Source organism: Rattus norvegicus, chromosome 11 (genome assembly GCF_036323735.1).
Source record: "Rattus norvegicus strain BN/NHsdMcwi chromosome 11, GRCr8, whole genome shotgun sequence".
In the NCBI taxonomy this organism is placed as follows: domain Eukaryota; kingdom Metazoa; phylum Chordata; class Mammalia; order Rodentia; family Muridae; genus Rattus; species Rattus norvegicus.
The window spans coordinates 20,533,509-20,557,949 of NC_086029.1; positions in this window are offsets into that span (position 1 = coordinate 20,533,509).

Sequence of the window (24,441 nt, forward strand, 5' to 3'; positions counted from 1 at the left end):
TACAGGAAACACACCTCAGAGACAAAGACAGACACTACCTCAGAATGAAAGGCTGGAAAACAAATTTCCAAGCAAATGGTCAGAAGAAGGAAGCTGCAATAGCCATTCGAATATCAAATAAAATACATTTTCAACTAAAAGTCATCAAAAAGGATAAGGAAGGACACTTCATATTCATCAAAGGACAAATCCACCAAGATGAACTCTCAATTCTAAATATCTATGCCCCAAATACAAGGGCACCTACATACATAAAAGAAACCTTACTAAAGCTCAAAACACACATTGCACCTCACACAATAATAGTAGGAGATATCAACACCCCACTCTCATAAATGGACAGATCATGGAAACAGAAATTAAACAGAGATGTAGACAGACTAAGAGAAGTCATGAGCCAAATGGACTTAACAGATATTTATAGAACATTCTATCCTAAAGCAAAAGGATATTCCTTCTTCTCAGCAACTCATGGTACTTTCTCAAAAATTGACCATATAATTGGTCAAAAAACAGGCCTCAACAGGTACAGAAAGATAGAAATAATCCCATGCGTGCTATCAGACCACCACGGCCTAAAACTGGTCTTCAATAACAAGAAGGGAAGAATGCCCACATATACGTGGAAATTGAACAATGCTCTACTCAATGATAACCTGGTCAAGGAAGAAATAAAGAAAGAAATTAAAGACTTTTTAGAATTTAATGAAAATGAAGGTACAACATACCCAAACTCATGGGACACAATGAAAGCTGTGCTAAGAGGAAAACTCATAGTGCTGAGTGCCTGCAGAAAGAAACAGGAAAGAGCATATGTCAGCAGCTTGACAGCACACCTAAAAACTCTAGAACAAAAAGAAGCAAATATACCCAGGAGGAGTAGAAGGCAGGAGATAATCAAACTGAGAGCTGAAATCAACCAAGTAGAAACAAAAAGGACCATAGAAAGAATCAACAGAATCAAAAGTTGGTTCTTTGAGAAAATCAACAAGATAGATAAACCCTTAGCCAGACTAATGAGAGGACACAGAGAGTGTATCCAAAATCAGAAATGAAAAGGGAGACATAACAACAGAGTCAGAGAAAAATCAAAAAATCTTCAGATCTTAGTATAAAAGCCTATATTCAACAAAACTTGAAAATCTGCAGGAAATGGACAATTTCCTAGACAGATACCAGGTACCGAAGTTAAATCTGGAACAGATAAACCAGTTAAACAACCCCATAACTCCTAAGGAAATAGAAGCAGTCACTAAAAGTCTCCCAACCAAAAAGAGCCCAGGTCCAGACCGGTTTAGTGCAGAATTCTATCAGACCTTCATAGAAGACCTCACACCAATATTATCCAAACTTTTCCACAAAATTGAAACAGAAGGAGCCCTACCGAATTCCTTCTATGAAGCCACAATTACTCTTATACCTAAACCACACAAAGACCCAACAAAGAAAGAGAACTTCAGACCAATTTCCCTTATGAATATCGACGCAAAAATATTCAATAAAATTCTGGCAAACCGAATCCAAGAGCACATCGAAACAATCATTCACCATGATCAAGTAATCCCAGGCATGCAGGGATGGTTTAGTATATGGAAAACTATCAACATGATCCATTATATAAACAAACTAAAAGAACAAAACCACATGATCATTTCATTAGATGCTGAGAAAGCATTTGACAAAATTCAACACCCCTTCATGATAGAAGTCCTGGAAGAATAGGAATTCAAGGCCCATACCTAAATATAGTAAAAGCCATATACAGCAAACCAGTTGCTAACATTAAACTAAATGGAGAGAAACTTGAAGCAATCTCACTAAAATCAGGGACTAGACAAGGCTGCACACTCTCTCCCTACTTATTCAATATAGTTCTTGAAGTTCTAGCCAGAGCAATCAGACAACAAAAGGAGGTCAAGCGGATACAGTTTGGAAAAGAAGTCAAAATATCCCTTTTTGCAGATGATATGATAGTATATTTAAGTGATCCCAAAAGTTCTACCAGAGAACTATTAAAGCTGATAAACAACTTCTGCAAAGTGGCTGGGTATAAAATTAACTCAAATAATTCAGTAGCCTTCCTCTACAAAAAAGTGAAACAAGCCGAGAAAGAAATTAGGGAAACAACACCCTTCATAATAGACCCAGATAATGTAAAGTACCTCGGTGTGACTTTAACCAAGCAAGTAAAAGATTAGTACAATAAGAACTTCAAGACTCTGTAGAAAGAAGTTGAAGAAGACCTCAGAAGATGGAAAGATCTCCCATGCTCATGGATTGGCAGGATTAATATAGTAAAAATGGCCCTTTTACCAAAAGCGATCTACAGATTCAATGCAATCCACATCAAAATACCAATCCAATTCTTCAAAGAGTTAGACAGAACAATTTGCAAATTCATCTGGAATAACAAAAAACACAGGATAGCTAAAACTATCCTCAACAATAAAAGGACTTCAGGGGGAAATCCCTATCCCTGAACTCAAGCAGTATTACAGAGCAATAGTGATAAAGACTGCATGGTATTGGTACAGAGACAGACAGATAGACCAATGGAACAGAACTGAAGACCCAGAAATGAACCCACACACCTATGGGCACTTGATTTTTGACAAAGGAGCCAAAACCATCCAATGGAAAAAAGATAGCATTTTCACCAAATGGTGCTGGTTCAACTGGAGGTCAACATGTAGAAGAATGCAGATCGATCCAGGCTTATCACCCTGTAAAAGCTTAATTCCAAGTGGATCAAGGACCTCCACGTCAAACCAGATACACTCAAAATAGAAGAAAAACTAGGGAAGCATCTGGAACACATGGTCACTGGAAAAAATTTCCTGAACAAAACACCAATGGCTTACGCTCTAGGATCAAGAATCGACAAATGGGATCTCATAAAACTGCAAAGCTTCTGTAAGGCAAAGGACACTGTGGTTAGGACAAAACGAAAACCAACAGATTGGGAAAAGTTCTTTACCAATCCTACAACAGGTAGAGGCCTTATATCCAAAATATACAAAGAACTCAAGAAGTTAGACCGCAGGGAAACAAATAACCCTATTAAAAAAATGGGGTTCAGAGCTAAACAAAGAATTCACACCTGAGGAATGCCGAATGGCTGAGAAACACCTAAAGAAATGTTCAACATCTTTAGTCATAAGGGAAATGCAAATCAAAACAACCCTGAGATTTCACCTCACACCAGTGAGAATGGCTAAGATCAAAAACTCAGGTGACAGCAGATGCTGGCTAGGATGCGGAGAAAGAGGAACACTCCTCCATTGTTGGTGGGGTTGCAGACTGGTACAACCATTCTGGAAATCAGTCTGGAGGTTCCTCAGAAAATTGGACATTGAACTGCCTGAGGATCCAGCTATACCTCTCTTGGGCATATACCCAAAAGATGCCCCAACATATAAAAAAGACACGTGCTCCACTATGTTCATCGCAACCTTATTTATAATAGCCAGAAGCTGGAAAGAACCCAGATGCCCTTCAACAGAGGAATGGATACAGAAAATGTGGTACATCTACACAATGGAATATTACTCAGCTATCAAATACAATGACTTTATGAAATTCGTAGGCAAATGGTTGAAACTGGAAAATATCATCCTGAGTGAGCTAACCCAATCACAGAAAGACATACATGGTATGCACTCATTGATAAGTGGCTATTAGCCCAAATGCTTGAATTACCCTAGATGCCTAGAACAAATGAAACCAAGACGGATGATCAAAATGTGAATGGGTCACTCCTTCTTTAAAAGGGGTACAAGAATACGCTTGGCAGGGAAGAGAGATGCAAAGATTAAAACAGACTGAAGGAACACCCATTCAGAGCCTGCCCCACATGTCGCCCATACTTATACAGCCACCCAATTAGACAAGATAGATGAAGCAAAGAAGTGCAGACCAACAGGAGCCGGATATAGATCGCTCCTGAGAGACACAGCCAGAATACAGCAAATACAGAGGCGAATGCCAGCAGCAAACCACTGAACTGAGAATAGGACCCCCGTTGAAAGAATCAGAGAAAGAACTGGAAGAGCTTGAAGGGGCTCGAGACCCCATATGTACAACAATGCCAAGCAACCAGGGCTTCCAGGGACTAAGCCACTACCTAAAGACTATACATGGACTGACCCTGGACTCTGACCTCATAGGTAGCAATGAATATCCTTGTAAGTGCACCAATTGGAGGGGAAACCCTGGTTCCTGCTAAGACTGAAACCCCAGTGAACCAGACTTTTGGGTGGAGGGCGGCAATGGGGGGAGGGTGGGGAGGGGAACACCCATAAGGAAGGGGAGGGGGGAGGGGGATTTTTGCCCGGAAACCTTGAAAGGGAATAACACTCGAAATGTATATAAGAAATACTCAAGTTAATAAAAAAAAAAAAGTAAAGGGCAAGTAAATATACTTAACAAACTTCCCCAGTCTAAAGAAAGAGATGCCATAAAGACACAAGAAGCCTACAGAACTCCAAATAAATTGGTGCAGAAAAGAAATTCTTCCTGTCACATAATAGTCAAAACACCAAATGCACCAAAAAGAAAAGAAAATTAAAAGAAGTAAGGGGAAAAGGTCAAGTAACATATATAGTAACATATCAAAATTACAGCAGACTTCTCATCAGACACTATGAAAGCCAGAAGATCCTGGGCAGATGTCATACCGACCCTAAGAGAACAAAAATGACAGACCAGGCTACTATTACCTGCAAAATTCTCAGTTACCAAAAATGGAGAAATCAAGATATTCCATCACAAAACAAAATTTACACAATATATTTTACAAACCCCGCCCTAAAAAAACTCTAACAGATGGAAAACTCCAACACAAGAAGGGAAACTATGGAAAGGCCGGCGCAGATCTTCTTGGTTGCTGCCGCTGCGGACAGCTGGTAGGCAGCACCCCACGAGCAATCTTGAGCCTCGGGACCACAGGTAAGACCAACTTTTCTGCTGCAAGAGACCTGCCTGGTGAACTCAGGACACACAGAAGCAAAATTCCTCTAGGACCAGGCACTTCCGGTGTTTACCAGAGTCCCAAACCCGCGAATACCGCCCCGCAGCATCTCTCTACTCCCAAACCCCATGGGAGAGAGACCTCATCGCCTGGTCAGGTGGGCACTCCTGAGGCTGCAGAGCAGAAGAGACCACCAACACTGCCCACCCCTGCCCACATCCCTGGCCCAAGAGGAAACAGTATAAGGCCTCTGGGTTCCTCTAGAGGAAGGCCCAAGAGCAGCAGGACCGCTGCATCTGAAACACCACCAGAACCTGAAGGGACCTACCGGATAAACAGTTCTCTGCACCCAAATCCCGTGGGAGGGAGAGCTAAACCTACAGAGAGGCAGACACGCCTGGGAGTCCAGAAGAGACTGCACTCTGCACACATCTCTGAGGCCAGAGGAAAACACCAAACACCATCTGGAACCCTGGTGTACAGAAGTTCCAGGAAAGGGCGGCGCAGAACTTCATGGTTACTACGGCCGCAGAGAGCTCCTAAGAAACACCCCTCGAGCAAACTTGAGCCTCAGAACCACAGGTAAGACCAACTTTTCTGCTGCAAGCGACCTGCCTGGTGAACTCAAGACACAGGCCCACAGGAACAGAAGAAGACCTGTAGATAGGAAAAACTACACGCCCGAAAGCAGAACACTCTCTCCCCATAACTGGCTGAAAGAAAACAGGAAAACAGGTCTACAGCACTGGTGACACACAGGCATATAGGACAGTCTAGCCACTGTCAGAAATAGCAGAGCAAAGTAACACTAGAGATAATCTGATGGCGAGAGGCAAGTGCAGGAACTCAAGCAACAGAAACCAAGAATACATGGAATCATCTGAGCCCAATTCTCCCACCAAAGCAAACACGGAATATCCACACACACCAGAAAAGCAAGTTCTAGTTTCAAAATCATATTTTATCATGAGGAGGTCAAGAAAGACATGAAGAACTCCCTTAGGGAAACACAGGAAAACATTAATAAACAAGGAGAAGCCTACAGAGAGGAATCGCAAAAATCTCTGAAAGAATTCCAGGAAAACACAACCAAACAGTTGAAGGAATTAAAAATGGAAATAGAAGCAATCAAGAAAGAACACATGGAAACAACGCTGGATATAGAAAACCAAAAGAAGAGACAAGGAGCTGTAGATACAAGCTTCACCAACAGAATACAAGAGATGGAAGAGAGAATCTCAGGAGCAGAAGATTCCATAGAAATCATTGACTCAACTGTCAAAGATAATGTAAAGCGGAAAAAGCTACTGGTCCAAAACATACAGGAAATCCAGGACTCAATGAGAAGATCAAACCTAAGGATAATAGGTATAGAAGAGAGTGAAGACTCCCAGCTCAAAGGACCAGAAAATATCTTCAACAAAATCATAGAAGAAAACTTCCCTAACCTAAAGAAAGAGATACCCATAGGCATACAGAAGCCTACAAAACTCCAAATAGATTGGACGAGAAAAGAAACACCTCCCGTCACATAATAGTCAAATAACCAAACGCACAAAATAAAGAAAGAATATTAAAAGCAGTAAGGGAAAAAGGTCAAGTAACATATAATTGCAGACCTATCAGAATCACACCAGACTTTTCGCTAAACTATGAAAGCCACAAGATCCTGGACAGATGTCATACATACCCTAAGAGAACACAAGTGCCAGCCCAGGTTACTGTATCCTGCAAAACTCTCAATTAACATAGATGGAGAAACCAGGATATTCCATGACAAAACCAAATTTACACAATATCTTTCTACAAATCCAGCCCTACAAAAAATGATAAATGGTAAGGTCCAACATAAGGAGGCAAGCTATATCCTAGAAGAAGCAAGAAATTAATCGTCCTGGCAACAAAACAAAGAGAAGAAAAGCACAAAAACATAACCTCACATCCAAATATGAATATAACAGGAAGCAATAATCACTATTCCTTAATATCTCTCAACACCAATGGCCTCAACTCCCCAATAAAAGGACATAGATTAACAAACTGGATACACACGAGAACCGTTCATTCTGCTGCCTACAGGAAACACACCTCAGAGACAAAGACAGACACTAACTCAGAGTAAAAGGCTGGAAAACAAATTTCCAAGGAAATGGTCAGAAGAAGGAAGCTGGAGAAGCCATTCTAATATCAAATAAAATCAATTTTCAACTAAAAGTCATCAAAAAAGATAAGGAAGGACATTTCATATTCATCAAAGGAAAAATCCACCAAGATGAACTCTCAATCCTAAATATCTATGTCCCAAATACAAGGGAAACTACATACATAAAAGAAACCTTACTAAAGCTCAAAACACACATTGCACCCCACACAATAATAGTAGTAGATATCAATACCCCACTCTCATCAATGGACAGATCATGGAAACAGAAATTAAACAGAGATGTAGACAGACTAAGAGAAGTCATGACCCAAATGGACTTAACAGATATTTATAGAACATTCTATCCTAAAGCAAAAGGATATTCCTTCTTCTCAGCAACTCATGGTACTTTCTCCAAAATTGACCATATAATTGGTCAAAAAACAGGCCTCCACAGGTACAGAAAGATAGAAATAATCCCATGCGTGCTATCAGACCACCACGGCCTAAAACTGGTCTTCAATAACAAGAAGGGAAGAATGCCCACATATACGTGGAAATTGAACAATGCTCTACTCAAGATAACCTGGTCAAGGAAGAAATGAAGAAAGAAATTAAAGACTTTTTAGAATTTAATGAAAATGAAGGTACAACATACCCAAACTCATGGGACACAATGAAAGCTGTGCTAAGAGGAAAACTCATAGTGCTGAGTGCCTGCAGAAAGAAACAGGAAAGAGCGTATGTCAGCAGCTTGACAGCACACCTAAAAGCTCTAGAACAAAAAGAAGCAAATATACCCAGGAGGAGTAGAAGGCAGGAGATAATCAAACTCAGAGATGAAATCAACCAAGTAGAAACAAAAAGGACCATAGAAAGAATCAACAGAACCAAAAGTTGGTTCTTTGAGAAAATCAACAAGATAGATAAACCCTTAGCCAGACTAACTAGAGGACCCAGAGAGTGTGTCCAAATTAACAAAATCAGAAATGAAAAGGGAGACATAACGACAGACTCAGAGAAAATTCAAAAAATCATCAGATCTTACTATAAAATCCTATATTCAACAAAACTTGAAAATCTGCAGGAAATGGACACTTTCCTAGAAAGATACTAGGTACTGAAGTTAAATCAGGAACAGATAAACCAGTTAAACAACCCCATAACTCCTAAGAAAATAGAAGCAGTCATTAAAGTTCTCCCAACCAAAAAGAGCCCAGGTCCAGAGAGGTTTAGTGCAGAATTCTATCAGACCTTAATAGAAGACCTCGTACCAATATTATCAAAACTATTCCACAAAATTGAAACAGATGGAGCACTACCGAATTCATTCTGTGAAGCCACAATTACTCTTATACCTAAACCACACAAAGACCCAACAAAGAAAGAGAACTTCAGATCAATTTCCCTTATGAATATCGACGCAAAAATACTCAATAAAATTCTGGCAAACTGAATCCAAGAGCACATCAAAACAATCATCCACCATGATCAAGTAGGCTTCATCCCAGGCATGCAGGGATGGTTTAGTATATGGAAAACCATCAACGTGATCCATTATATAAACAAACTGAAAGAACAAAACCACATAATCATTTCATTAGATGCTGAGAAAGCATTTGACAAAATTCAACACCCCTTCATGATAAAAGTCCTAAAAAGAATAGGAATTTAAGGCCCATACCTAAACATAGTAAAAGCCATACACAACAAACCAGTTGCTAACATTAAACTAAATGGAGAGAAACTTGAAGCAATCCCACTAAAATCAGGGACTAGACAAGGCTGTCCACTCTCTCCCTACTTATTCAATATAGTTCTTGAAGTTCTAGCCAGAGCAATCAGCCAATAAAAGGAGGTCAAGGGGATACAGATCGGAAAAGAAGAAGTCAAAATATCCCTTTTTGCAGATGATATGATAGTATATTTAAGTGATCCCAAAAGTTCCACCAGAGAACTACTAAAGCTGATAGACAACTTCAGCAAAGTGGCTGGGTATAAAATTAACTCAAATAAATCAGTAGCCTTCCTCTACACAAAAGAGAAACAACCGGAGAAAGAAATTAGGGAAATGACACCCTTCATAATAGACCCAAATAATATAAAGTACCTCACTGTGACTTTAACCAAGCAAGAAAAGATCTGTACAATAAGAACTTCAGGACTCCCATGCTCATGGATTGGAAGGATTAATATAGTAAAAATGGCCATTTTACCAAAAGCGATCTACAGATTCAATGCAATCCCCATTAAAATACCAATCCAATTCCTCAGAGTTAGACAGAACAATTTGCAAATTCATCTGGAATAACAAAAAACACAGGATAGCTTAAACTATCCTCAACAATAAAAGGACTTCAGGGGCAATCACTATCCCAGAACTCAAGCAGTATTACAGAGTAATAGTGATAAAAACTGCATGGTATTGGTACAGAGACAGACAGATAGACCAATGGAACAGAATTGAAGACCCAGAAATGAACCCACACACCTATGGGCACTTGTTTTTTGACAAAGGAGCCAAAACCATCCAATGGAAAAAAGATAGCATTTTCAGCAAATGGTGCTGGTTCAGCTGGAGGTCAACATGTAGAAGAATGCAGATCGATCCATGCTTATCACCCTGTACAAAGCTTAAGTCCAAGTGGATCAAGGACCTCCACATCAAACCAGATACACTCAAACTAATAGAAGAAAAACTAGGGAAGCATCTGGAACACATGGGCACTGGAAAAAATTTCCTGAACAAAACACCAATGGCTTATGCTCTAAGATCAAGAATCGGCAAATGGGATCTCATAAAACTGCAAAGCTTCTGTAAGGCAAAGGACACCGTGGTTAAGACAAAATGGCAACCAACAGATTGGGAAAAGATCTTTACCAATCCTTCAACAGATAGAGGCCTTATATCCAAAATATACAAAGAACTCAAGAAGTTAGACCGCAGGGAGACAAATAACCCTATTAAAAAATGGGGTTCAGATGTAAACAAACAATTCATAGCTGAGGAATGCCGAATGGCTGAGAAACACCTAAAGAAATGTTCAACATCTTTAGTCATAAGGGAAATGCAAATCAAAACAACCCTGAGATTTCACCTCACACCAGTGAGAATGGCTAAGATCAAAAACTCAGGTGACAGCAAATGCCGGCGAGGATGCGGAGAAAAAGGAACACTACTCCATTGTTAGTGGGGTTGCAGACTGGTACAACCATTCTGGAAATCAGTCTGGAGGTTCCTCAAAAAATTGAACATTGAACTGCCTGAAGATCCAGCTATACCTCTCTTGGGCATATACCCAAATGATGCCCCAACATATACAAAAGACACGTGCTCCACTATGTTCATCGCAGCCTTATTTATAATAGCCAGATGCTGGAAAGAACCCAGATGCCCTTCAACAGAGGAATGGATACAGAAAATGTGGTACATCTACACAATGGAATATTACTCAGCTATCAAAAACAATGACTTTATGAAATTTGTAGGCAAATGGTTGGAACTGGAAAATATCATCCCGAGTGAGGTAACCCAATCACAGAAAAACACACATGGTATGCACTCATTGATAAGTGGCTATTAGCCCAAATGCTTGAATTACCCTAGATGCCTAGAACAAATGAAACTCAAGACGGATGATCAAAATGTGAATGCCTCACTCCTTCTTTAAAAGGAGAACAAGAATACCTTTGGCAGGGAATAGAGAGGCAAAGATTAAAACAGACCCAGAAGGAACACCCATTCAGAGCCTGCCCCACCTGTTGCCCATACATATACAGCCATCCAATTAGACAAGTGGGATGAAGCAAAGAAGTTCAGGCTGACAGGAGCCGGTTTCCTGAGAAACACAGACAGAATACAGCAAATACTTAGGCGAATGCCAGCAGCAAACCACTGAACTGAGAATAGGACCCCAGTTGAAGGAATCAGAGAAAGAACTGGAAGAGCTTTAAGGGGCCCGAGACCCCATATGTACAACAATGCCAAGCAACCAGAGCTTCAGGGACTAAGCCACTACCTAAAGACTATACATGGACTGACCCTGGACTCTGACCTCATAGGTAGCAGTGAATATCCTTGTAAGAGCACCAGTGGAAGGGGAAGCCCTGTGTCCTTTTAAGACTGAACCCCCAGTGAACTAGATTGTTGGGGGGAGGGCGGCAATGGGGGGAGGGTGTGGAGGGGAACACCCATAAAGAAGGGGAGGGGGAGGGATTAGGGTGATGTTTGCCAGGAAACCGGGAAATGGAAAAACATTCGAAATGTATATAAGAAATACTCATACTAATAAAAAAAAAAGAAAAAAATAAATTGTAGGATGATAATAATTGTACTCAATTTATATATAAATGAAAAGGCTTTTGAACTGGACAAAAAGGGGGGAAATGTTGTGGATTGCCCTGAAGTTATCTGTATTTTGATGCTAATTCCACTGCCCCAAGGACAGCTGCCTAGTCATGTACTCAGGAATCTGGTGACTTCACCAGAACCTTCTCCCCATTGAATTTGTAAAGTACAGGTGAGGAGTGGTTACAGGATAGAAGGAGGCCTGTCATTGGAGGAGAAGGAAGGATGGAAGGGAGAGAAGTTTGAAGGAAGGGGAGGAGACTGGAAGGGAAAGGAAGAGACAGGAGATAGAGAGAGAAGCTGTGGCAGGACGATGGAGCCTGACATAAAGATCTCACTCTGAAAAAAAAAAATCTCGCTCTGTGTATTTACAGGTTGTTATTAATGTTCTCAAGGGATGTATGATACCAGGCTTTGTATGTTTAAGTGGGCAATTATATCTTACCAATTGGGTCAAAGGGTAAAAAAAAATGTGTAGTTTGAAAAAGAACTGGGCAGTAATGTGCCCAGTCCTTTTCCATGTCTATTTTCTTCCCTAACAATTTTGACCATATGACACATAATTTGTATCTTATTTTCACTCCTCTGTGCACTGAAGCTCTAAGATTAAAGGGTTCTTGTGCTTTGCTCCTTAGATCCAATTTTTGCTGAGGAAGCAAGTGTGGAATGACTGCAGAAAAATTGTTCACATAACACCAGTCATCCTGATGGGGTGCTGTCACCACAGCTAATGCAGAAAGAGGTAACCTGAGATGTTCCTCTCAAGGCTTGACAACATCAGTATTTCAGAAAGCTAGGTGACCACATGGCTTCTGGGATGGATGTAAGAAAGCCTGAGGGGTCACTCCTAGGTCTCAGCTTTCTTCTGTTTCCCCTTCTGTGGAGGGACCAAGCAGTCTTCACTTTTCACAAGAAGTGGCTGGATATACTTGGATGACAAGTGGCCTTTCTTCACAGCATGGTAAATCAGAGCTTCCATGGCCAACAGAGCAACAGGGCTGGGACTATGGCCTGGAAGAGAATGATTTATAGGTATTCCAGTCTGGCACAGTGTCAGGGAACAGTGGGAAGAAGCCAGAGTGCTCTGACAAACCTACACAGCTGCTAGAGGAAACTATGGGGACAGGTCAGAGAGGTGAGCATCAAGGACCTGCTATAGCTGGGCTCTGGGTGGCTCAGGTTGAAGCCCTCCCCAAAGATGTACCAAGACTTCACGTGTCTATATTCTCCATCTACAAGAGAACTTTAAGGAAGCTCAGCAAGCCCCACCTGTTCTAACCAGTGCTTCCCATTATTAGTCTCAGCACAAAAATCTGAATCAGGTACTATTAGCAACCTCCTTGTTCATGAAGAACAATATGGGATCTAAAAAGTACATGCTTCAAATCCCAAACCAACAAATAAATCTATAAATTGAACAGGCATCTTGGACTCTGTGGGAACCACCCGCCTATTGGAAATGGAAAGTACAGGTTTGTTCTGACTCTTCACCATGGTGTGTCACTCTGGATTATCTGCTTCTCTGAAACTTGGGTTGAACACTGTAGTAATAGGAATAATAGAATCTATCTGGATTGTCCCAAAGGGTACTAAGTAGGAAATGAGAAACTACAGAAATCAGCTAACAAACTCACAGACATGCTGCTAGGACTGTATGTTAGGATTCAGGGTGTGAGAGGTTATAATCAATAGACTTGGAAGAAAATGAAATACTTGAAATAAAAATGAAAGACTGTCTTAAGAGGCTGGGTTGTCCCAGAACAAAACACAAAATAAATTCCATGGGTCACACACCCCCCCAAAAAAAGAAGGGAAACTACACCCTAGAAAAAGCAAGAAAGTAAATTTATTTCAACTATCCCAAAAGAAGAGAGCCACACAAACATAATTTTACCTCTAAAAACAAAAATAACAGGAAACAACAATCATTATTCCTTAATATCAATGAAATCAACTTCCCAATAAAAAGACATAGACCAACAGATGGCTATGGAAGGAGGACAAAGAATTTTGCTGCATACAGGAAAAATACCTCAGTGACAAAGAGAAACACTATCTCAGAGTAAAAGGCTGAAAAACAATTTTCTAAGCAAATGGTCCCAAGAAACAAGCTTGAGTATGCATTCTAATATTGAATAAAATCGACTTTCAACCAAATGTTATTAAAAAGATAAGGAAGGACACTTGATATTCATCAAAGGAAAAATCCACCAAGAGTTCTCAATCCTGAATACCTGTGTTACAAATGCAAGGGCATCTACATTCATAAAAGAAACCTTACTAATGCTCATAGCATACATTTTACCTCAAACATTAATAATGGGAAATTTCAACACCCCACTCTCATATCATGGGGACAGAAGCTAAATAGAGAAATAGAGAAACTAACAAAGTTATGCAACAAAGGATTTAACAGATATTTATAGAATATTTCATCCTAACACAAAAGAATATACCTTCTTCTCAGCACCTCATGGTACCTTCTCCTAAATTGAACATACTCAATTATAAAATAGGCCTCAACACATACAAGAAGGTTGAAATAATACCATGCATCCTATCAGATCACCATGGAGTAAGGCTTTTTTTAAATAACAACAACAACAACAACAAAAAGAACCAAAACAAACAAACAAAAAAACAAAACAAAACAAAAAACAACAAAAACTACAGAAAACCCATATACACATGTAAGTTGAACAAATCTGTACTCAATGATAACTTGGTTAAAGAAGAAAGAAAGGAAGAAAGAAAGAAAAAAGAAAGAAAAAAAGAAAGAAAGAAGAAAGAAGGAAGGAAGGAAGGAAGGAAGGAAGAAAGAAAGAAAGAAAGAAAGAAAGAAAGAAAGAAAGAAAGAAAGAAAGAAAGAAATTGGAGACTTTAGAGTTTGATGAAAATGAAGGCATAACATCCAGAAATTTATGGGACACAATGAAAGCAGTGCTACAAGGAAAATTAATAGCTCTGAGTGCCTCCAAAAAGAAACTGGAGAGAGCATATATCAGCAGCTTGACAATACACCTAAAAGCTCTAAAACTAAAAGAAACAAATATACCTAAGAGTAGTAGAATTCAGAAAATAATCAACCTGAGGACTGAAATCAACCAAGTAAAAACAAAAAGGACTACACAAAGAATCAACAAAATGAGGAACTGGTTCTTTGAGAAAATCAACACGATAGATAAACCCTTAACAACACTAACCAGAGGGCACAGAGAGAGTATTCAAATTAACAAAATCAGAAATGAAAAGAGAGACATAGCAACAGAATCTGAGGAAATTCAAAAAATCATCAGATCCTACTACAAAAACCTATATTCCATTAAACTAGAAAATCTGTCGGAAATGGACAATTTTCTAGAGAGATACAAGGTACCAAAGTTAAATCAGGATCAGATAAACCATCTAAACAGTCCCCAAACTTCTAAAATATAGAAGCAGTCATTAAACATCTCTCATCCAAAAAAAAAAAAAATCCCAGGACCAGAAGGATTTAGTGCAGAATACTATCAGACCTTCATAGAGGACCTAATACCAATACTGTCCAAACTATTCCACAAAATAGAAACAGAAGAATCACTACCCAATTACTTCTATGGTGCCCCAATTATGCTTATACCTAAATCACACAAAGACCCAGCAATGAAAGAGAACTTCAGACCAATTTCCCTTATGAATATCAATAAAAAATACTCAAGAAAAATATTGCAAACTGAATCCAAGTACACATTAAAAGGATCATCCATCATAATCAAGTAGGCTTCATCTCAGGGATGCAGAGATGGTTCAATATATGGAACTCCAACAATGTAATCCACTATATAAACAAACTAAAAGAAAGAAATTATAAGATCATCTCATTAGACACTGAGAAAGCATCTGACAAAATTCAAAAGGCCTTCAGGTTAAAATTCTTGGAAAGATCAGGAATTCAAGAGGTAACAAATGGGACCTAATAAAATTGCAAAGCTTTTGTAAGGCAAAGGACACTGTTATTAGGACAAAATGGCAGCCAACACATTGGGAAATAATCCTTACCAATCCTACATCCAATATAGGGCTAATATCCAATATATACAAATAAACAAAGAAGGTAGACTGAGAGTGTCAAATAACAATAATAAAAATGGAGTACAGAGCTAATCAAAGAATTCTCAGCTGAGGAATATTGAATGGGTGAGAAGTACCGAAAGAAATGTTCAACATCCTTAGTCAGCAGGGAAATGTAAATCAGAGCATTTCTGAGATTCCACCTCACACCAGAATGGCTAAGATCAACATCTCAGGTGACAACAGTTGCTGGCAAGGACATGGACAAAGAGGAACACTCCTCCATTGTTGGTAGGATTAAAAGCTGGTACAAATAATCTATAAATCAGTGTGTCATTTCATCAGAAAATTGGACCCGAGGACCCAGCTCTACCACTCCTGGGTATATATCCAAAAGATTCTCAAACATATAACAAGAACACATGCTCTACTATGTTCATAGCTGCCTTATTTATAACAGCCAGAAGCTGGAAAGAGCCTAGATGCCCTTCAACAGAGAAATGGATACAGAAAATGTGGTACATCTACACAGTGGAGTACTATTGCGCTTTCAAAATCAATGACTTCATGAAGTTCATTGGCAAATGGATGGAACAAGAGAATGTCATCCTGAATGGAATTACCCAAACAGAAAATCACAAGTGGTAATCACTCACTGATAAGTGGATATTAGCCTAAAATCTTGAATTACCCAAGATACAATCCACAGACCACATGAAACACAAGAAGGATGACCAATGTACAGATGCTTCAGTCCTTCTTAAAATAGGAAACAAAAATATTCTTAGGTGTGGATATGGAGACAAAGCTTGGAGCAGAGACTAAAGGAATGGACATTCTGAGCCTGCCTAACCTGGGGATTGGGCATATATATATATATATATACTGCCACACCAGACCTAGACAGTATTGATGAAGCCAAGAAGTGCTTGCTGACAGGAGCCTGATATAACCATCTCTTGAGAGGCTCAGTCAGAGCATGACAAATACAGAGGCGGGTGCTCACATTCAACCACTGAGCTGAAAATGGGTCCCCACTGGAGTAGTTAGAGAAAGGATTGAAGGAGCTGAAGGGGCTCCCAACCCTGTAAGAACAACAATACCAACCAACTAGAGCTTCCAGGGACTAAACCACTACCCAAAGAGTACACATGGACAGATTCATGACTCCAGCTGTATATGTAGGAAAGGATGGCTTTGGTGGGTGCCAATGGGAGGAAAAGCCCTTGGACCTGCCAAGGCTGGACCCCCTAGTGCAGAGGAATATCAGGCAGGGAGGCAGGAAGGAGGAGTGTTTGGGGAGGGGGAACATCCTCACAGAAGAAGAAGGGGGGGGGGATGTGATGGAGGTTTTTGGATGAGACACTAGGAAAGGGGATAACATTTGAAATGTAAATAAAAATTATGCAATAAAAAAGAAAAATTATGTTTATGATACAACTTCCTATGAAAGCATATTTTCTAAGTAATGTGCTTAACTTCTCAAAAATCATAACTTTTTATTTGAACATTTTATTCATGAACTTATATTTTCCTAATCTATCCAAGTAAATTTTCAATAGATTTTAATTTTTTTTGTCAGAGTCTTTGATTTAATGAAAATCTGTTTGATCCTCTGACATTTTCCTATACCTTTAGAAGTAAATTGATTTTATGATAACATGGTTCTCATAAGTTTGCAGGTGTATATTGGTATGTATTTAGTAATCTTAGTCTGCTATTTGATGGAAACTCCAGTCCTCAAATGGTATTCTTTTCTCTTTTCTTTTCCTGGATGTGATGTTGCCTTTATTTTCTGAGACCTTTCTTAGTTACACCTTCTAGATACAAGATTTAATTTCTATTTTTTGCTTAAGACAGTTTTTTCAATTTCACTTCAGAAAATATATTTCTTCAACTTGCCTTCACAAATACTGATTGATTTAATGTGCTGAATAACTTTGTATTTTCTGATCCATTTTTCATATGTGCTAATCTGAATTGAAATTCTAATAGAAAAATATAGAATGATTTTTGATGCTATGTTTATACATTAAAAATAGTCTTGGATCAAGAAGTTAATCTCTAATTGTTTGAGACAGCAACATTGATTGGTATCTGTTACTCTTTGTAGTGACAAATAAAAACCATATTATATAAAGTGTGAACTAAAGAAAAGGGGCCAAACTATAGCATGTGACATATGACATAACACACAGTAAGATATACGTTAAGAACCCTTCACATTTATTATCCATTGACTATATACTAGACATATAATATGGAAAAACTTTGTAAAAATGACATCTACTATCTGAATAATGAATTGAGATTGACACGTGCTGATGTAATTTAATAATGTATGTGTCTATTTGATTATGTGGTCTAGGAAGTATTTAATGATATTATTTTCTATCCAGCAGTAATGAATGATGCTTCATTTATAGGTTGAGGGTATTGATGGATAAATTTTCCCAAAGTGGAATAATTCAGTGTATAAACCATAAGGTGAGCAGATCTATAAATTTATGATACCAGATATTTGTCTGGAATTTATACAATTAAGCTTCTCATAAATAAACATTTATTTTAATGTTGATTAAAGAAAGTATTTGAAAGAAGACAAAACAATACGTTGCAAATAATATTAACGGCTGAAATGTAAGTTTAAATGTATAAGTTAGAAAAATCAAAGTAAAGTTTAAAATTAACATGCCTTAATAATAATAAAATTAAAACAACCTTAAGTTTTTATTAACTTAAATGGTGGAATAGTTGGTTTTGAAAGTAACATATACTATATATTTTATTTCTTCTCTCCAGCACTAGAAGAAAATCACTAGTAACGGGATGGAAATATTGTAAAAGACAGACTTTAATTGACTGCTGTGAAAATTGCTTTCTCGATATGAGAAGGCTTCTGTATTCATGATCAAATCTGAGTCATGGTTGTCTAGCAAACAGTTTAGAAGATAAAGCCAGTTCAAATGTCCCAATGGAGGGAGAAGAGTCTTCTAAGCCCCAGATTCTACCTCAAAGCCATAGATAGTTGATGGCTTTTGGGAAAGGCATAGTTAAGTTTTCATTAAAGTTGTTTTTATTCTTCTTCTGTTTATGCATATACATATATGTACATATGTGTGTTTACATGCAAATATACTTACAGAAAAGTCAGTTTTACATTAAAGCTTTATTAGGCTGATTAGTTTAAATATTTTACTATAATGCATTCTCTGGTATCCTGGTGAAGAAGTAGCTACAAACTGACTGTAATTTTAAATTTATATAAAATTTATCCAAAAGTAGGTAAGATGCTATTGTCCTGCCTGTATTGTTATTATTTTCTTATTTTAAAATCATAAATTTCCACTCTTTGTAAATACAATTATTTATACATTAATTTATACATTTATTTTATGATTCAAAATCACATCTCTGAAAGACATATTTCCCATTAAAGAATTATTAAAGATAAATTTTAGATGTCAAATATATTTAACACAAAGCAGTCACTAACAAAGCATATTTTCCAGTGGTGCACATAAAACTCCTTTACATAAACGGTACCTTTGCATGGCTCTTCTATTAAATTATTCTAAACATAAACTTCTAGTCAGCTTGCACATGTATTTGTAATGCATAGGATATTGTTGTACAAAAGTTTAGATGCTATCACAATTACTAAAAGGCTGATATGTGAAACGTGGCAGTGGTATATGAAGGATAGGAGTCCTCTCAGCAAAACCACTATGCTGAATTATGAAGATCTATGGCCATCCATTCACTTAGGCACATAAGAACCCTCAAAATATCTCATTATGTATTTACAAGTATAGAAATATTTATATTTCCAATTATTGAAAATAGAGAGTACATATGCTTTACTGTTTATCTTGTTATTCATAAAATATCGCAGTTTATATTTCATGGGAAAACATGATGTCTTTTATGAATAAAGGCTGAGCACTTGACTTTGATCCCTGGGACACACGTAGCTGAAGAAGAACCCACAGTGGTTAAGTTGGCCTATAACCAGTATTGTACATATATCCCCTAACACGCACACACACACGTGCATGCACACACGCACACGCATGCACACACACATGCACACACGCACAAACACACAGAAACACACACACATTCATAAATAAATATTAAACTTTTAAATGCGTCTCATGGCTTTGGTGAGGAATCCTAAACCAATAGACTTAGTTATTTTTCTATTAAACATTTTTTATACAAGTAATGAGAACAGAAATGTTTTCCAGAACACTGAGGGCAAAGTCAGTTATTTCCTGTGGTCCAATATATCTGAAAACTCTTGATAATGATTTTTGTGAGCTTTGCAGACTTACAGTTGCAGATTGTTTCTTCAATAAAATCCCTGAACAAAATGGCCTTAAGCATGCTCTAGGAACAAGCTGCTCTTTGGCATAAAGCGTTTGACATTCATCCTCCTTTCCCAAACTTGATTCATCTGGACTGTGACATCTCACGGAATTTAGCCAGAAGCTAGAAAACTTGCCCTCAGGTTTGGAATTTTTTTATGTACGTCTTGGACCCAGATATAGGTTTACTCCCATTCTGACCTTCAACTTCTGCAGAGGTCACGGAGACTTTGTAGTCCTGGAGGATACAAAAGTCATGGAACATTGAGCAGTTAATGTGTTTTGTGCTTGACTCATATTGATTCCAAGTGACATGCATAGAAAAATAAGAAGTCATGCCTGCTTTATCCTGTTTAGAATGTGTACGATTAAAATAAGAATAAATTTAAATTGAGAAGCAAAACTGCCTTAGCTACCATCTTGCGTGACACCATATTTAATGACAAATATATGAATCTGTTGTCAGTGTACCACAAGACAAATTTATTTTTTAAAATATTTTCAGTATGTTAACAGCTTGTTGTTTCAGTTTGAATCACTGTGATAGACACCTAATGAATTAAAATGTACATATTATTTAAAATTCTGATAGGATTATCATTTTTATAGAGTCAGAATATATGAAAATCTAAAATAATAAAGAGCTAGAGATATGGCTCAGTGGTCAAGAGAATTTACTACTCACTTAGAGGACCTAGATTAGGTTTCAAAAACATACATGTTAGATGATGGCTCAAAACTATATGAACTCCAGTTCAATAATATTATAGATTCTCCTTTAACATCCATGTACAAGGCACACAAATGAAAGAAAACATACACAGACATGAACGGACACACTCACACATACACACACACTCATACACACAAGCATATAGGCAAAAGACTCAAACTCCAAAACTTCACACACACACACACACACACACACACACACACACACACACAAATTCATATGAACACACATTCATATATGCACACTTTTAATACATAAATTTATAGGAATATTTCATTTTTGCTAGTCATGCTTTAAATAGTTCTGACTTTTAGATAATTATAAATATTTAGATAATTTTCAAATATTTAAATGATTTGAGTTACGGTGCATCAGTCTTTTTTAAATATGGTGTTTTCTATGTTGCAAGGTTATTTTAACATACATGCTTTGTTGTATTTATAGTACGAGAACACACATTTGTATTTTTTGCTATAGTGTTTTTAGGATTTTGCTTAATATTTCCACAGTACTTAGATCATGAGAATTAAAATCTTATTGGAAATTATGATTTCTATTTATCATTTTTTATAGCAAGATTATGGGCACCTTTGATTAATTTATATTTTCTGGCAAAATTTTTAATTTACATTAGGTGGCAATTGTTTTTAGTGAAACTTTGCTTAAAATGGTACAATATATGACTTTAGATAGGTAAAGCTACTCTTCTAGCTACACAGAAGAAGTAGCTATAGAGAAATTGGGTATCTAAGGGGTGGACTGAGTTTCAGCTTTGTGAATTAAATTAGCCTTGCACTTTCTTTGCTTCTCTTTGCTTGGCTTACTTTATCATGGATCTTTACCACGGCTCCTATTAGTTTGGCCCAAATTCTTCTGTAGGGTATTGACAGTACTATAAATCACAACTTCAACTGGGCATCGTACCTGCTTACCTGATCCTAGTCAGTGTTTATGCCTTCTCATGCAAGATTGTGAAATAGCTCTTTCATAGCTTGGAACTTGATGTGTCATGAACCAAACCAGACTTACCCAAGCAATTTGTTCTCTATAAGGTGAGTTTTTTTTCCCCCATAAAGTGACAACAGTACTAAATACAGAGCAAAGTACATAGGGTGTTCTCTAGTCTTTCCATGAGACATAGAAGATATAACTCATTCAATGACACAAGCAAATATAAATCAACTCTTCATCTCTTTAATGACAAACAGAAGGGTAAGATGAAGTCAAAGTCTATCTAATTTTCAATGTTAAAGCCTTTCATATGTGAATACTTATTAATTATACATGGTTACATACCAAGTATTAAATGACAATAGAAGAAACCTTTATAAAACACACAATTCAATGAAATCCCACTTACCTTACATTTGGATCATGAATTTGCTCACTTTTATTTTTGAATTTGCTCACTTTTAAATAAAAGACTATGTGTTAATAATTGAATAACATACAATTTATATATTTTCATATTGTGTTATCATCTAGATGAATTAATTATGCTATACATGTTGAGTTCATAGATAAATGCAAAATATTCTATTAGCTGAAATATGTTAAACATAATAATAGCTGAATTAAATGTAAAGATTTCATGACAATGGAGATAAAACTAGTAAAATACAATAAAATATTTATCAAAACTATTATATAATAAAATCACGATTATATAAGAATAAATAGTCCTACCTGCTTAAATTAATCTGAATGAAAACCAAAGTAGTCATTGTCATAAATGATGACATACATTTTTTAATTTTAGTACATATTGACTTATATTCTAAATACATACTTTAGTTTTATGTCATATGAAATCCATATTTATTCTTTTACTGATTTATTAGATTAAGATAAGAACTTGTACTTTTACTTTTCAGAAGTTTTTTAAGAATCTGATAGGGGAATGGGAGTGTAGCTATATGGTATAGTATTGTTTTTTTGTTGATATACAAGGGCCTTGGTTTGACTCATAGCATTTAAAGAAAAAAAAAGACCTATAGAGCTATTCAGGTTACATGACCTGACTTGCAGCAAAGTAATTTTTCTGTTAAGTTTGTGGCATTCTTTGGCTCAACAATATTTTAAGAAATAAAAATAGGATAACTTATATTCAGTTGTGTGTATTTGCGTGAACATTTTTAACCAAATTTTTGAAACTAGTTTTCAAAAGACGAAAGGTCAAATCATCGGAAAGGGTTCATGGCTGCCTTTCAATACAGTTTTGTACCTCCAGGTATTACCCTGGGCTAATGATGTTATCCAAAGGACAACATTTGTTGAATGTACTTTGCTATTTCTTGGGGAGTTTGATTTGTTTTTTTCAGTGCTGTCAGTAACATAGTAAATCAATGTTACATGACACTTTTCCAGTGCTGTATAACATAGCTCTTCTTATGTTGTCTAGATTTAGAAGGAAGGTTGTGGTAGATGAATCCCTTGCAGCCTGATTCATTTCTAGTATTGATTTCTAAAAGTCTAGAGCAGGGTAACAGCATTTCAAGTTATCGAACACTTAAAGGATAAACTGCTTTCATGATTCACATGTATTTTATACTCAACAATTGTTATATATTTAGAAATTAAATTTTAAATAAATTTCGGTATCAGAGAATATGCAAGAAATAACAATCTGTACTTACTGTCAAAGACATTTATTGAATGTAGTGTGTGAGTTTTAGGATTATTTATTATTAATAAAATTTCTCAAAATAATGATAGATTATTTTTACTCATTTTATACCAATAGGAAACATGAACCCTGGAAATTGATAATTGAGCACATGTATATATTATATAGTTTATTAAGGAAATTTTTATAGTTTGAATCATGTTTATGATAATAAATTTTAAAATTTTTCAATTGATCCAGTCAGCTATTATTCATGATTTCCCTGTAAAATCTCAAGACAATATTTTTAGACTTAATTTTCAATTCTAGGCTGGTCAAAGACGTGTAGATGGTCATTTGAAGATACACTCAGCCTAATTTTTACTTATCAGTTTCCGAATAGAAAGAAGTCCTTCCGGGGCTGGGGACTTAGCTCAGTGGTAGAGCGCTTACCTAGGAAGCGCAAGGCCCTGGGTTCGGTCCCCAGCTCCGAAAAAAAGAACCTAAAAAAAAAAAAAAAAAAAAAGAAGTCCTTCTTTAACTATATCTAAATATGAGTCTTGAATCTATTTAGCAAGTGAGATACAATATAATGAAATCTCAACAGTTAGTGTTTGAGAATTTATTATGTCTCCATCTTTTGGTAGATTCTTATATTATTTATTTCATTTTTATTTTGTTTGTCTCACATCTAATATTGAAAATGGCATACGTGTTTGTGTTTATAAAATTTATGCCTATTGTAGCACAGTTGATAACAGAAGGTTCTTTGACAAGGGATGAAGGTTACATTTATCTGTGGATATAGGATGCATAAGTAGAATACAGTCAGAAATTAGCTTAGGACAGTGTTTTTCATTGGTTCTTAGGATCTATGATAGGACTTATCTAGAGCTCGTGTAGCAAGAATGAATTCTGGCTTGCTGAATGCCTTAAGACCAGTCTATAACTGTTGGGTACCCAAAGATAAAAGTGACAATATTAGACATTAAAGATATCTTGGCAGAAAAGTCAAAGTTGTGGTTCATTGTATTTTCAGCTTATTAGGACTGTTGTTCATGAAAAGGAGGGATTTTATCTTGTTTCAATATACTAGATAACCATACAAAACATTGAAAAATATTTTAAACAACGTATCTCTCACTATACTGTTCTCAATTTTCAGTACTTTGCTCAGGTCCATATAAAGCAATGAATACCCTAGAAGGTGGTCCTGAGGAAGG